Genomic DNA, 17615 nt, shown 5'->3' on the forward strand with positions numbered 1-17615 from the left:
TGAAATTCAGGTGTTTGGTTAAATGAAACCGGTGCAGTATCGTCTGATTTATTATCATTATTACTTTCAATAGCATCAATACGACTGGCTAATTCATCATATTTTTCAGTCAGTATTTTTGCCTGATCATCGGTTTTAGAATCGGACGCATTAATCTGTTTTTGCAACTTACGTGTAGTTTCGCTCAGTTTTTTAACATCAGCTTTGATGACATCGCAATCCTGTGTTAGTTCTTATTGTTCGAATCTGTCTGTCACTGTTTGAATATTTACTGTGTGTGTATCTGTTTTTGATTTAAGATCAGAAATTTCATCACGTAATTCCGCGTTCAACTGTTCTATGGTATTAATTTTGTCGGACACTGTAGTAATATTATTGTCTACATACGTCTTTGCCTTCGCAAACATTTTTCGTTTGTCTTCTTGTCTTTGAGCAGTGATTGTTTCCATGACTTGACGTTTGACTTTGTTTTGATCCTGAATAAATTTGCGGAAACGCGTATCACTGTTTTGTATGTGGTGACTAAATCGCTCGTCAATTTGAGTGTTCTGCTGCTCGAATTTCGCGTCTATCTTTTCATCCATTGTGCGCGAAAGTTCTGCTGTCATTGTTTTAAACTCGTCGCGTAATTGTGTAGCCTTTTCAGAACATTGTTTAGCGACTCCGCTAATTTCGTCTCTGAGTGTTTCTGTTGAAGCTGTTTGCATTTCCCTTAATTCCTGAGCAACAGACCTAATTTCTTCGCTACTTTTTTTTGAACAAGCCTCAATTTCCACGCGCAACTGTTCCTTAGTGTCATGACACTGCGCGGCAACGGCTCTAATTTGTTCACTAAGCTGTCTGGAATTGTTGTCTAATTTTTCATTCTGTTGTCTGACCTGTTCACTAAGTTGTTTGAGATTCTCGTCATTATTGTCAAGTTTTTCATTTAAGTGTTTGTTATCTTCCCTAAGTTGTCTAAAGTCTTCACTTTGTTTTTCATTCTGTTGTTTGACCTGTTCACTAAGTTTGTCTTGTTTTTCGTTCTGTTCGTTCCTAAACTGTAGCATTATTGCCATAAATTGATCCAAAGTAACATTACCTACTCCATTATCTGTGCTGTTTGATTGTGTACCTGGAATTGTCGCGCTTTGTGTGACCATTTGGTCATTCTGCAATTTACAAAAAGGATTATCAGTCGGACGTACACTGTCACTCACTATTTCGGAATTAAATAAATCCGTCGTACTTTGTGTATCCTGTTCATTTTCATTAGACAAATTTGTCTGTACGTTACTTGAATTTTCCAAATCGGGTGTGTTACGCTGGGCAGCGCTCATTACAATAGGGCGTCCCGCATCATCGATTGTCGTCAAATCAACAGAAGACACAATCGAGTTCGTTTGTTCATCATTAAGGTCTACATCATTATTAATGGTTGGAACGTACTGATTGTCAGTGAACGCAGGATTGTCACAATTACTACCGGTCACGTTGTTTAAGTCGGTAATTTCGTTCATAATACCTCGCGATACATATTCATAGTCTTTCGCGGCATTTTTGCTAAAGTCACAATTATTCACAAAAGAAATAAGCACAATGCAAAAACAACACACAAATACAACAGAGCAACGAATTGCCGTTGACCTGTAGAAATAAAGTCACAAGATTAGTAAAAGCGTTGCGCCAAGTCCTAATTATATCTAAGCAAATAAGAGCAGATCTCTGACTGGTTTTCAAAAGATTCTCAACGAAATTCGATCCTGGACTGGGTGTCGCCAAGTGTAACCTCTCCGGAGAATTTTTAAAAGATAATATTTTAATAGAAATGGGAGCCAAACGTAACCTCCCTGCAATGAAATGTACTGACAGAGGTAATAAAAATGTGAAATTCGCAATCTGACTCTGGTGTAAACTCCCACAAAAAATATAATACCAGATAATTTAGTGCTAAGAAAATCTCAGTGATAATGATAACTCAATTAAACCGAAATATCGGTCTTTGGCCCTGTGCAAAAAAATCATAATTAATTTCTTACCTCATTGAAACTGCATGTCATATTTCTGCTCTCATTGTTGGCCACGGCTTGGAGGAAATGCATTGCAAATAATATATTTTTTTTTTGAAATTTAACTGAAACTTTTCTTTAAGGGAAATGGAAGGAAATCGTTGGTTCAATTAAATGCTTCTTTTGTAAAAAATTGCTTTGAAATCAAATTTATTATTGGGGCGGTTATTGCACAAATTAGTTACAGTTGATTTACATTATTAGCTGAGCATTGCTGATTCATTACCTTGTTTAAAAAATAATATACCTCGTCCTGAATCTTGACCAGAATGCCATGTCGACGCCCGCCGACTCCTCACGCACAACTGCACTCGACTGCTACTACCGACATACTGCACTGCTCACAGACTGCCCACTGACAGACTGCTCGCAACTGTACTGCACGACTACTACCGACCGGCTACTGGACGCAACTGAACTGAGCTACTGCTACCGACAGACTGCACTGCACTGCAGACTAACCACGATAAAAGGCTCTCTGGTCAAAGATTTTATCATGCCTCACCATCGCTGCTACGTTACATACGTGTTTCATAACCCTCCACTGGGGGGGGCAAAAATTTGGCAGCGATGGTGAGTCATTTGGACTTGCCATCGCAAGAAATTTTTACAATTTACAGAATATTCAAATGTAGTACATAAATTAAATGTTGTGCACGTGCACCGAGTACAAAACATTTCAGACAAAGACAAGATATGAGTACAAAACATAGTAGCAAATCAGAAAACTGTATATACAAATTATTTGACAGATAACAAAGTGCACACGCACTGAAAAAATTCTGTAGCATTTTCAGAACAAATAAACAGAATGGCAGAAAATCATGTTGACAAGTGACATGAGTGCACATGCACTGCAGTTGAGGACATATCAGCAAATGACGAAATGTATATACAATGAGTAACAAATGACATAAGTGCATATGCACTGAAGTAATGAACATATCAGGAAATAATAAAAGGTATACAGAACATATCATCAAAATAAAAATGTATATACAATATAAAAGACAAGAGTGCACATATACTGTACTTCTACTAGAGTACTGTTCGTAACACTCGCGCGGTCAAGCGCAGACTAACCACGATAAAAGGCTCTCTGGTCAAAGATTTTATCATGCCTCACCATCGCTGCTACGTTACATACGTGTTTCAACATCTCACATGATGGGAAGGTCGTCGCATCCCTCTTAACAACATTTCAGCCTTTCTTCTGACGATTGCTCCATGGAGGCCAGATCCGCGAAGTACAGAGTTGAAATGACACAGTTTTCTTATGAGTAACTGAGGAAAGCATTTCCGACATATCGCCGTTCAGGTAGTGGCGTAAATGCCGTTAATGAAACCACTCCATGATTCCCATACATTCCACGGTCGAAAACGACAGTTCGAAGTGCGATGTGCAACATGAAAACATTCTTGACAATCTTTGATACTGAAGACATCTCCCTTGCGCTTCAATCTTTCTCTAAGGACATCATGAGCTAGCTACGCCATTGAACACGATCTCACCCCTGTGGAGTACAAGGCAGCCACAGTTTTTACGCTGATGTAAAGGGTGGCACCACTAAGAACCGTTCGAAACCATTCAATGAAATTTGAACGTGATATGAAGCAGTAAAGGCTCTTGTGCTTTTTCAGGGCTCCTTCAACACACATTACTACGGCGTTATTATAGAGGGGTGTGACATTGACACATGGGAGAATAAAACGGCAGAGGGTCTATCTATGTCCCCAAGTTCGGCAACAACCTCAGTGTACCCGCCAACGTCTGTTGAGGACTTTAAAGAAATACCTGCACAGAGAAAACCCTTGAGGAGATTCCTAGGTGCCTGCAGGCAGGAAACCCATTGACATCTCTCGGATCCTGCGCGTGCCTAGGACTGACTCACAGGTTTTCTCTGTGCGCAGATACATTTTTAAAATGCTCAACAAACGTGGGCGAGCAGCACAGAGGTTGTTGCTGAACCGTGAGGTCTTAGAGTGACCCTTTGTCGTTTTATTCGTGTTGATGTCACACCCCTCTGTAATCGCGCCACAAAAGGGCGCGAAATAGGAGGGCTGAAAAATATAAGCACCGTTGCTGCTTCGGATATAAATCAAATGGCATCTGGTGGTTTTGAGAAATCCCTAGTGGTTCCACACAGTACACCAGAGAAAACGTTGCTGTCGCACCGCACTCCAATGTGTGAGATCACGTTCGTTGGGGTTGCTAGCCCACGACGTCCTTTGAGAAGGGTTGAAGCGTCAGGGAGATGTCAGCAGTAGCAAAGAGTGTCAAGAATATCTTCCTGCTCCTCATCACACAGCGAACTGCCGTTTCCGACTGCGAAATGTCTGTGAATCAACTTCCCATGCAAAGGAGTGGTTTCATTGGCGATATTTATGCCTTTTCGTGTCGCTTCTGAAATGCGGTGTTTGTGAAATGCTTTCTTCGGTTACTCATAGGAAAACTGCGAGATTTCAATACTGGGCGTCACGGTTCTGACCTTCATCGTAGGGGCGTCAAAAGAAGGGGGAAATGTAGTCAAGAAGGCTATGACGACCTTCCCATCTTGTGAGACGCCCATGGTAGAGCGCTGGGCAGAATTGTGATGAAATTTGGTGCCAATGTGACATCATTAACCAGCTTTACGCGTCACATGAACTTCTGAGCTCCAGCTTTTTTTACGCATATATCGACACCTTGGTGTTTGAAGCGTCATCAAACGTTAGGGCGACGTCGCATGGCGCCACGCTTTTGCACCATTACAGAGGAAAGTTGTAGACATCTTTGAGCCAGATTTAAAACTTATGCGTCGCAGTGACAGACAATTACGTGGTTTCGAAAATGTGATCCTTTAATTCTCTTGCGTACTGTATTATGTCATTACTTTGGACATGAAATTCTTCAATGGGTCTGTGTCAGTCACTGGCTCAAATAATTTAGTCTTGTCTTAGTAGACAAAATTCTTTTATTTTTACTCCTGACTGAACATCCTTACTAACATTTGCCTCCAGTGTTAAGTAAATATGTTCGGTGTTGAATGTATACTGTTTATGCATGCTGTATATCGAAACGCGTCGGGAGATAAAACAAAATTATTTCGGCGAGTAAGACAAGTGTAAATTATTTAAGCTCTGCCCAGGGACTACCGTCATTCATAGATGTCAGTCTGGTCTTAGAACTGCAGTGACTGAAGTCCACCCTGGACATAGTTGCTTCAAGCGTTGTATCAGTCACGAAGCAGCCGAGACAATTATATTTAAATCGTATGGGATCAAGAAGATCCCTAAGTTGTGTATCGTGAATCTATTTGACTTGGCGTCTCAGTGGACTTTGACTGTGTTTCATTTATTATTTGTGTGTTGAAACGAAATGTCTGTTGTTTTATGACTATTTGCGAATCTAATCTAGAGTTTTGCACTCACATAACATCACAGCAATGTTATTACCCCTCCATTCTGAAAAGGTACATACAACCATGCCCGATAATAAGAAATAATTTTCGACATATTGTGATGGTTGATTGAGACAATATTTTTTCTGCGTTATGTACACTACTGTAGTAACTATTGTAGCAATAACTTTATTATCTTTTATAATTACCAATCGACAGTGTAGAGGTGGAAGAAAAATTGAGAGAAATATTACCGGAAAATTTAATTGAAGTGAAAGTACGTTTACGTATTACTTCACTCAAAGTAAATCGACAGAAAGTGAAGAAGTAAAAGGAAGAAGGAACTGGTATTTAAACTGAGTGGTTAAATCTTATAGCTCCACGTTGATAACACTCAACAGCTAGCAGTTTTTATATCGTTTCGTGGTGATGACATGCTTTCAGTGGTCTGGCATAAAGACGGACCTCGTAGCGAAGTCCTTTGTTCGTCGTAAGACAGTTCTTGACGTTGATGGTTTAAAAATGTAGAGTGCATTGTTATTACTATGACAACAGCAGAACGCGTCAAACTCAGGTTTTATGGTCGCTCTTCTGCGACCTTATTACTTTTCTGGCAATGCGTAAAGTATTACATAGCTTTCTATGTAGTTTTAAAAAATATTTACTTAGGACACACTAACAACAAAACTAGTTTGTGTTGTCTTTAACTGGTAGTAATAGGATGCGCTATACAGGTATTCAGTTAAGAGAACTACTGCGCTTGTGTTTTTCCGATATGTCTATTTTTACAGTTTATTTATAAGTTTCGGAATATTTTTTGTACGTTCATGCAGTTATGAGATGATTTTCTGTTTACAATGGCAAATGATAAATGACACACGTAATTACAAAAAAATATTTGCAACAAAAGCTGACTGCGGTACTTTTTTCTTCCTTTTTGTGATACAGCTTTAGAAGAGAATCAGGATTAGAGTTAAACTTCACTGCTGTTACTTTTTTCATTGTACTGCCCAAATATCAGTTGCTTTCTCCACCGCACCTGCTGTAACAGTTATCTGTATACGCTTAGTTGCATTACGAAATAATTACCATACTTCACAGGAAAGAACTGCCTGTATCCAGAATAACGATAAATAACATTCTACTCGCACGGTCCATAATCTTTGAGCAAGATTTCAGTCCGCTCTCCCGTCGTTAAAGTTACAAGTAAATTAGGTGAAACTACTGTTTGTAAATTCTCTATGACATCCAGGATTCACTTGCATGTATCTTCATTGTATTGCACTGATTTAATTTTTATTTCGATGCAGCTAATACATCTTGGTGTATTTTAATTACCGCGACACTGTTTCGTCACGGAGTTCCTACGGCAACCTCGCTGATTCGGCTACGCATTGAAACTGACTCCTCTAATTAACTCGTGGCAACAGATTACGGCGCTTGTGGTCGCTTCCGACGCCTATTAATATAACAACCCAACAACTACCGTCTGAAATTACATTGCAATCACGGTGTGTTGTGATGACCTGACCTGAGGGCCTGTCCAGTTCACTGACCGACGATCATCGCTTCCGAATGAGACAGGCCCGTGTGGCTGTGAAAGTTCAGATCTGCTGAAAAAATTCGTGCTCCGCCAAAAACATTTCTGAGGCTCTTCTGGGATATTTTATGAGTATTCTGGTATCAGGGACCACTGGTCTCCGGTGGCTCGTTACACAGTAATAATGTAATTTCGATTTATTCGGTTTGTTGCTTCCCTGTCGAAAATCACGGCACCTCCGTGCGTTGGCGAATTCCAGCTGCGGAAGTTCCTGTTTACGTCTATCGAAACCTTATCTCCGACAATTTTGAGTAACCGTAACCTAGTCTATATTTTTAAAATTTCGGTTACAAAATAGCCGGAGCAGTCCTACAGTAACCGTCATTATGGGTCAAGTCAGCTAACGTCGTCATTTGACCAAGGAGCCATTAAGGTTAATGTTTAAAATATGCTTCCACCTAGCTAGTACCTTCCAAGGCTCTGAGGGGCTGCCTTCAAGTAGAAGGAAGCTGTCAGTTCAAAGACTACAAACGTGCATAGTTTCCTTTGTCATATTTCCCGTGTTCTATCTTTAAAGGATGCACAGCGCGTGGAAAAAATGTATTGGACGCGGAATTTGTTTCTGACAATCCCAAGTCATGACGAACAGTTTTTAAGTTTCACTTTGCACACAACTAACGCTCTAGTTCACCGGAAAGATGTTCAAGGAATATAGGTCGGGGCTTTGAAGAGGGACTGAGGCAAAGAGGTGCAGTCACAAACTATTGCTACAGTGTGTAATGTAAGCCGATGTAAAAATTATTGCATGAGCGCTTGACTACGTTTTCCTATCGATTAAAAATAGTGACATGTGTCCAAACTAGACAATCACGCCACACCCACTAAATTACAGTGCTGTCCAATAACATCAGGTAAGTACCTTTCGTCACGCATCCGTCGTGTTTACATAACCCATATATGTGCTACATTGTTTAGCATAACCCCTCACATCATTGACTAAAACCACCACACCTCCACAGGTCCTTCGCGACATTTTTTGCAGTACTCGAAGTGGTTCCCCTGTTCTTGTCTATGTTTTATGGCCAGCGACACGTTTATGGAATGAAAACTGTAATCTGCCGCCTCTCAGTGGATCTTTCCGTCATTGATCTCTCACCCTGAGTTGCGTCGGAAGTCCTCCTCAATAGGGGATTGGTTCGTGTACTGTTCTTTGCGGTTCAACGAGTCCTAACACATAACTTAGTAGCTAACAGTACTTCCTCGATTCTTTTCACTTCGCAATAACTCACAAACTGTGGGCTAGAGCATATGTAACTACTATAAAGTCTGTCTAGAGGAATGCCAGTGAGCGCATACTGTGACATCCTGTTAGAAATTACTTTTCTTCATTTAGTCGCCGACCGCTGTGGCCGAGCGGTTCTAGGCTCTTCAGTCCGGAACCGCGCTGCTGCTAGGTCGGAGGTTCGAATCCTGCCTCGGGCATGGATGTGTGTGATGTCCTTAGGTTAGTTAGGTTTAAGTAGTTCTAAGTCTAGGGGACTGATGACCTCAGATGTTAAGTCCCATTTGAACCATTTTTTTTCTTCGTTCACTCACTTTGGCATTAAACACGTGCACGAAGTTTATGGTTCAAAAAATGGTTAAAATGGCTCTGAGCCCTATGGGACTTAACTTCTGAGGTCATCAGTCCCCTAGAACTTAGAACTACTTAAACCTAACTAACCTAAGGACATCACACGCATCCATGCCCGAGGCAGGATTCGAATCTGCGACCGTAGCGGTCGCGCGGTTCCAGACTGTAGCGCCTAGAACCGCTCGGCCACTACGGCCGGCACGAAGTTTATGCATTGTGTCTGCATACAGAGCACCTTCAGTGTGTTGTCTGGTGACTTACAGCCACCTATTGTATGTGGATCACAGCCAGGCTTAGTTCTTTCGGCAGTCAAAAAATATTGAGAGTTTTGGTTGTAATGAGCGAAAAGAAAAAGAGAGAGGATTATCTATGCTTCTCTTTTTCCTGTTAGCATGTTTTCGGCTTACATTGTTATCAGCGCATGGGAGAAAGGTGTAATCGCATTAATAAAAAGAATTAATTACAACAGTATTGTCTCTGAGCGAGGTGACGCAATATTTAGGGGGCTGGATAGACATTCGGGATGGGCAACGGTCAATCTCCGCCAAACAAGTTTTTCGTGGTTTCCCCGAAGAGTTTAAACGAATGCTGAAACAGTTTCATCGTAAAAGTCACAAAAGATTTTCGGTCACGTACCTGCACAAAACGAATTTTTTCTCGTGTGATATCGACTGCGAAGGAACAGCAAACCCTAATCTCACTTTTTCCTTTTCGGAGACCCTAATTTCCATCTTCTTTAGCTTGTCAATACTCGCCAGATACACCCCTGAAAAGAAAGAAAACGGATTCCACTGGTCACCCAACCACGCTGTGTCTTCTTACTCGGTTTTTTTTTTTGTGTCTCTAATTCTTAAACGAACATGTTCTACCAACTAGCGACACAATGTGTAGCTGTGTCGTGAGCATGTCTGTAGTGAAATACTGTGCTGTAGAACGATACACTATGTGATAAAAAGTATCCGGACATCCCTAAAAACATACGTTTTTCACATTAGGTACGTTGTGCTGCCACCTACTGCCAGGTACTCCATATCAGTGCCGGCCACTGTGGCCGAGCGGTTCTAGGCGCTTCAGTCGGGAACCGCGCGACCGCTACGGTAGCAGGTTAGAATCCTGCCTCGGGCGTGGATGTGTGTGATGTCCTTAGGTTAGTTAAGTTTAAGTAGTTCTAAGTTCTAGGGAACTGGTGACCTCAGATGTTAAGTCCCATAGTGCTCAGAGGCATTTGAACTCCAGCGACCTCAGTAGTCATTAGACATCGTGAGAGAGCAGAATTGGGCGCTGCGCGAAACTCACGGACTTCGAACGTGGTCAGGTGATAGGGTGTCATTTGTGTCATACGTCTGTACGCGAGATTTCCGCACTCCTAAACATCAATAGGTCTACTGTTTCCGATGTGACAGTGAAGTGGAAACGTGAAGGGACACGTACAGCACAAAGCGTACAGGCAGACCTCATCTGTTGACTGACAGAGAACGCTGACAGTTGAAGAAGGTCTTAATGTGTAATAGGCAGACATCCAGATCATCACACAGGAGTTCCAAACTGCATCAGGATCCACTGCAAATACTGTGACAGTTAGGCGAGAGGTGAGAAAACTTGGATTTCATGGTCGAGCGGCTGCTCATAAGCCACACATCACGACGGTAAACGCCAAACGACGCCTCGTTTGGTGTAAGGAGCGTAAACATTGGACGACTGAAGAGTGGAAAAACGTTTTGTGGAGTGACGAATCACGGCACACAACGTGGCGATCCGATGGTAGTGTGTGGGTATGACGAATGCCCAGTGAACGTCATCTGCCAGCGTGTGTAGCGCCAACAGTGAAAATCAGAGGCAGTGATGTTATGGTGTGGTCGTTTTTTTCATGGAGGGAGCTTGGATCCCTTATGTTCTGCATGGCACTATCACAGCATAGGTCTACATTGATGTTATACCCACCTTCTTGCTTCCCACTGTCGAAGAGCAATTCGGGGATGGCAATTGCATCTTTTAACACGATCGAGCACCTGTTCATAATACACGGCCTGAGGGGGAGTGGTTACACGAGAATAATACCCCTGTGATGGACTGGACTGCACAGAGTCATAACCTGAATCCTATAGAACACTTTTGGGATGTTTTGGAACTCCGTCTTTATGCCAGGCCTCACCGATCGACATCGATACCTCTCCTCTGTGCAGCAGTCCGTGAAGAATGGGCTGTCATTCCCCAGGAAACCTTCCAGCGCCTAATTGAACGTATGCCTGCGAGAGTGGAAGCTGTCATCAAGGCTAAGGGCGGGCCAACACCATTTTGAATTCCAGCATTAACAATGGAGGGCCCCACAAACTTGTAAGTCATTTTCAGCCAGGAGTCCGGATACTTTAGATCACATAGTATATAAATGATATACCTTCTAGTATGCCTGTCTAACATTGGCACTGTTTCAGATAGTGGAGTTCAGGATGTAAGTTCATGATTTATAGAAAACAGACTAACGCTAATTCACATTAAGACTCAGTTTTTACAATTTCTAACCCACAATTCAACAAAACCTGATGTTTTAATACACAGAATGGGCATGTGATTAGTGACACTGAAGAGTTCAAATCTGTAGGTGTTCAGATAGATAGTAAACTATCGTGGAAAGCCCATGTTTAGGATCTTGTCAAATACTTAATGCTGCCATTTTTACTATTAGAACAATATCTGAAGTAAGTTACAATCTGACACGTCTGCTTCACTTACTTTTATTTGCTTAGGACGCATGATATTATATTTTGGGGTAACTTTTCCACTTCCTCAAAGGGTATTTTTGGTTCAGAAATGGGAGGTTAGGACAACAACTTGCGTAAGTTTGCGAACCTCCTGTCGACCGCTGATCATCAGTGTCGGTATTCTGACACTGGCATCTCAGTATATATATTCTTTAATGTCGTTTCTTGTTAACAATATCTGCTTATTCCCAAGAATTAGCAGCTTTCACTCAGTTAATACTAGGCAGAAATCCAATCTGAATTTGAATAGCACTTCCTTGACTCTTCTGTAGAAAGGCGTGCTGTATTCTCCTGTATCCATTTTCAATAAACTGTCACAAGAATTTATAAAACTTACCAGTAATCAACGCGATGTTAAATCTAAACTGAACAGTTTCCTCATGGGTCACTTCTTCTATTTTGTCAAAGAGCTCCTTGACAAATGAAGCTGATTTCCGTGCTGTAATGTTAACATCGTTTATGTTAACTTATAGCTTTTCGTCTTTTTAGGATTTGTAAACATTTTGTCTTATCTGTTATTACTTTTCTGTTGTAATTTCATGTACTGACACGTCCCATGACCATGGAGATTGGCTTCTCAATTTGGTACTACGGCACTAGATATGTAAAATAAGAAAAATAAATAAAAAACGTCACTAAGAGAAAGCAGAGGTAAAGGCTGGTCTGCAGATGTTTTCCTACTTTGAAATCTTACTTGAGGCAGTTTCAAACTTCTGACACTTAAAACGTATTGCACAACTATGATTCGAACCGAATATTTTCAGCTTGGGCACTACTGCGCTAATTCGATGAAATGACATCTGAAACAAAAGTGACAACAAGTGGATAACTGACGATGCTACAGATGAGCTAACCAGCAAATGAGTTATTCATTCGGTATTATGATACCCTCTAGGTTCGCTCCGTTTCTAGTTTCACTTATTCCACTGTAGGTATCCCGGTACACGATATCGCTGCATAGGCAGTACATCCCGGTTTAGCCTATCAGAGAACACAAAATAAAATTCCGTTCTTTAATAACTTTGACTTTAAATCCTCTTTCACAGCTTCAAAAATCAATCTGTTACAATTCGCAAGACTCAAGATCACTCCCAGAACCTCAAAATTTTCTACTTCTGTTGACCTACAAACTCCCACCTCTTGCATTTCCCTATATCATTAGGTCTAATGATTTTACTTTCGCGATAACCGAAGGTGTCAGGACTCGTGAACCGGATAGTTTTGGAATTATGGATCAGCAACTACGACATCAGTCAGCAGGGGTCTGTTGTGCAGGTATGAACAAATTCCTATTACGTCCCAATGCTATCCTGCGTTACTTATGACTTGAACTAACTTTGTCGTCGTTGATGTTGTGTCTCTATATATCATAATGCTTACATAATGTTTGCAATGAGAACTCTTTCATTACCAATATATTGCGAAGAAACACGTGTTCTCACACCCTCTAGGGATGGATATAAGATTATAAACATTTATAATTTTGTAGATTGAAGAAAAGCAAACACATGCAGGGTCCGCAGCTCGTGGTCTAGTGGCTAGCGTTGCTGGCTCTGGATCACGGGGTCCTGATTTCGATTCCCGGCCGGGTTGGGGATTTTCTCTGCCAGGGGTCTGGGTGTTTGTGTTTTCATCATCATCATCATCATCATCATTCGTGACAGTGGCTAGATTGGACTGTATAAAAAACTGGACTGTGTAAGAAATTGGTACTTTGTACGGGCGCTGATGACCGCGACAATCCGGCTTTCACAGCCGTACAGTGCGGACGTGCTGTTGTTTCCGTCTGCGGAGCACACGCACTCGCTGTTGTTTACATTTCAGCGGCCGTCACGCGTCGCTTACGTGTACTAGAACCATGGTCAACCGTTTTAGAAAATCAACACTATATTTCAACTTCTGCAACGACTACACAAGACCAAAGGATCCCAGCTTCCGACATCTTGGGCTTCCATTTGTCCATATTAAGCAGTATGGTGTACGTCAAAGTGCGAAAGAATACTTCGAGACACCAAACACGGACTACGCTTTTGCCACGCCGACGGAAATATCGGTGCGGTCACCGTCGACCACGCAGGCTTGTGAATGCGCACCATACGAGTTTTCGAACTCTCGTTCGAGCTCCCGGTGGAAGACGTTATCGCGGCTTTCCGCCCCCATGGGACTGTACAAGGCCACACTGCCGAATTCTGGGCGCAATTCCAAACGTACCCCGTTCTTAACGGTGTACGACAGATCACCATCGATCTCCATCGCCACGTGCCATCTTACCTACAAATTAGCGGATGCCGCGCGGTCGTCATATGCGACGGCCAACCCAGGACCTGTTCCGGATGTGGCAAAGGAGGCCACCTTAGGTCTGAGTGTCTTCAGCGAAGAATCACCAAATTGCCAGCCGCTACCGTGGCGCCTCTGACTCGGACGACGGTTTCACCGATTACCTGCGCATCGGCGCTCTCTTCTCCTCCCACCGGCCGCCGCCCGTCAGACCATGTACCGGTGACCCTTCCTGCTCATACGGATATCGCAGGGGTCGACGCGTCGCACTCACAACCTGACGCTACTCTGGCTTTCCTACCAACAGCGACGACTTACGATCCCCACCCGACCGATGATATGGACGTCCCTTCACAATTTCACTGTCCACATAACAGAGTCTTTAAATAGTAAAATGTCACCAGTAGGAATATTCTGCGACTTATCCAAAGCATTTGATTGTGTGAACCATGACATTATGCTGGAGAAATTACAATTCTATGGTATAAATGGAACATCATATGAGTGGTTTTAGTCATATCTACAGAACAGAAAGCAAAAAATCTCTTTATATGCTTCAAATGATTCAAAGGAGTTTGCCACTTCATCTAACTGGGGTGAAATTACATTAGGTGTTCCACAAGGTTCGATCATGGGTTCCCTCCTGTTCTTGATATATGTGAATGACCTCCCTTCTTATGTGAAATAGGATGCTAAACTGACACTGTTTGCTGATGAAAAAATTGCTCTGAGCACTATGGGACTCAACTTCTAAGGTTATCAGTCCCCTAGAACTTAGAACTACTTAAACCTAACTAACCTAAGGACATCACACACATCCAGGATTCGAACCTGCGACCGTAGCGGTCACGCGGTTCCAGACTGTAGCGCCTAGAACCGCTCGGCCACACCGGCCGGCATTTGCTGATGATACAAGCATAATTATTAATCCAGTAAAAGAAATTCCGATAGAAAATGATACAAATAAGGTCTTTGGAAAAGTTATTAATTGGTTTTCTGCGAATGGGCTTGCTCTGAACTTTGAAAAAACACAGTCCATCCAATTTTCTGCTGCAAAAAGTATAATTTTTTAAATGAACATAACACATCAAAGGAAGTCAGTAGCCAGGGCAGAGCACACTAAGTTTTTGGATGTACATATAGATGAGAATCTTAATTGGAAAAGTCATATTTTGGATCTCCTAAAGCGACTAGGTTCAGAAACTTTTGCAATCAGAATAATTACCAATTTTGAGGATGCAGAAATTAGAAAGCTAACATACTTTGCATACTTCCAGTCTCTGATGTCATACGGAATAATATTCTGGGGCAACTCAACACTTAAGCAAAAGGCATTCACTGCTCAAAAGAAAGTAGTTAGAATAATGTGTGAGGTTCATAGTCGCACATCCTGTATGCATCTGTTTAAAAGGTTAGGAATTCTTACAACTGCTTCACAGTACATTTACTCAGTAATGAAATTTTTTCTCAACAACATGGACCAGTTTAAAATCAACAGCGACATTCATGATTACAATACCAGAAAAAAGAAAGACCTACACTATCCTTTACTTAACCTATCTTTGGCACAGAAGGGGGTAAAATATGCTGCTATAAAACTTTTTGATAAATTACCAGATGAAATAAAATGTCTGACAGACAGCAGTAATAGTTTCAAAAACAAACTGAAATCATACCTCCTTGACAACTCTTTCTACACCATAGATGAATTATTGAATGTGAGTAAATAAATCTGGAGATATAATATATGCATTTTGTGCCATTTAAGGGAATGGGATAGATAACAGAAATATTTAGGTATAACAGGAATAACACTATAATATAAGAAAACCCATGTTTCCTGTGTGCATTTCTTGTGCATTTGACACGTTCCCCATCATAACGGTTTTCCGTGATATTGATCAATGGAACACGTAACTAACTAACTATCGTTTCTGCGAAGGCTTTCCTCCCAGAGCGCCGCGACTCCATTCCGTCTTCCGACACAGAGGGATGAACATGCAAACAACGACCACCTAAAAGGCGCGAGAGGAGGCGTCATACGGTCTCGGAACGAGACGGATCACGTCCCGCTGAAGCTCCAGAGGCCGTCCGGCCCGACGAGGCCTCGGAGAACCTGCACGACGATACGAATGACGACATGACGCCGACTGTGGCTGTGCCGGTGCCTACTCTGCCAGCTCGCCCAGGTGCACCTGAACCAATGGGCTCCACCATTGCGACTGCCGCCGAGACGTCTTCAACTCATACGACCGAAGTGCAACGTACGAACGTCACAACGACATCGCCTTCATTGGCGTAGAGTAACGAAGTTGACGAAGGCCCGGACCACACGTTGAGGACAGAGCTACCCCAGACGGAAGCCTAGTTACGCCGCCGATAACGCTGACTGGTAGCGTCCGGCATGACTCGCCATTGTCTCGCCCCTCTTCACCCTCCGCTGATGGAGTTCCCCTCCACGGCGGGGTACGGCTGCAAAACTACCGAGTAGCGACGATCAACACTAACACCATTACCTCCCCCGTGAAACTTCAACTGCTGCGAGAGATGATATGGACATCAGGCGACAACATCGCACTACTACGGGAAGTACACTTGGCCACACTTACAGACGTCGCGGGATATAACACTTAGACTTCTCCTGGTGACCACCTGGGATGCGGCGTAGCCATCTACGCACGAGAAGGCATTCCAGTGGCTGATATCACATACCTTCCATCCACCAGAGGCATGGCCATCACCGTCATGGGGACGCGTATTGTCAACATTTACCCTCCGTCAGGCTCCACCCGCAGACGCGATGGGGCACACTTCTATTCAGAAGAAATCACCCCTTTGTTTCTTGGACGCTGTGACAATTACTTGCTTGGGGGTGATTTTAATTGTGTCCTACACCCTAAGGATCAAATGAACCACTACAACACCTGTCAAAAACTGCGTCTTGTCGTCCGTGATCTGTTGTTCCGCGACACTTGGGAAGTTTGGCACAGTGATGCGCCTGGACATACTTACCAGACGAGTCAAAAATGGTTCAAATGGCTCTGAGCACTATCGGACTTAACATCTATGGTCATCACTCCCCTCTTCCGACACAGAGGGACGAACATGCAAACAACGTCCCCCTCTGGGGGACTGATGACCTTAGCTGTTTGGTCCCCCTTAAACATCCCAACAACCACCACCACCATCAGTCCCCTAGAACCTAGACCTACTTAAACCTAAGTAAGGACATAGTCTGGAACCGCAAGACCGCTACGGTCGCAGGTTCGAATCCTGCCTCGGGCATGGATGTTTGTGATGTCCTTAGGTTAGTTAGGTTTAACTAGTTCTAAGTTCTAGGGGACTAATGACCTCAGCAGTTGAGTCCCATAGTGCTCAGAGCCATTTGAACCATTTGAATCTAAGGACATACACAACACCCAGTCATCACGAGGCAGCGAAAATCCCTGACCCCGCCGGGAATCGAACCCGGGAACCCGGGCGCGGGAACCAGACGAGTCACTCCACGAGCCGCCTTGAGGGTTTTACGTCTCTCGGGAACTCACACCTGCAATCCAAGGTGCAGAGCTTCGGCCCTTGGCCTTTCGGACCACTGTGCCTACATCTGCAACATTCTCCTTCCCCAGCAAGTGGTCCGGCGTAGTCGTGCACCGTGGAAGCTAAACACCTCCCATCTTCATGATCCCGAATGTCTTCAACGTGCTACCGAGACATGGGCCACCTGTGAACGTCGCTTACCTGAGTGTTGCACGACCTTCACTTGGTGGTTGGAATGTGCCAAACCTGCCATTCGACGTACCTTGATTCAGTATGACAAGTAGCTGCGTGGCGCCGGCACGCTACCGACTATTTCTACGCCGTTCTCCGCGACCTGGACGCGCAGCCGCCCACCCCTGACACCCAGAGGGAGCGCAGCAGGATTAAGGCACAAATTGTAACGTTGACACGCCGTCGACTGCAGAGGGCGATGGTGCGGAC

General features: G+C 43.2%; 1 protein-coding gene across 1 annotated transcript in view; it reads left to right on the top strand.

Annotated features, from left to right (window-relative positions):
- The window catches only part of LOC124556403, a 692955-nt gene that overhangs the window by 82342 nt on the left and 592998 nt on the right, over positions 1-17615 (top strand). The gene's annotated exons all lie outside the window — the stretch shown is intronic.

The sequence above is a fragment of the Schistocerca americana genome, chromosome X (assembly GCF_021461395.2).
Source record: "Schistocerca americana isolate TAMUIC-IGC-003095 chromosome X, iqSchAmer2.1, whole genome shotgun sequence".
Lineage (NCBI taxonomy): Eukaryota > Metazoa > Arthropoda > Insecta > Orthoptera > Acrididae > Schistocerca > Schistocerca americana.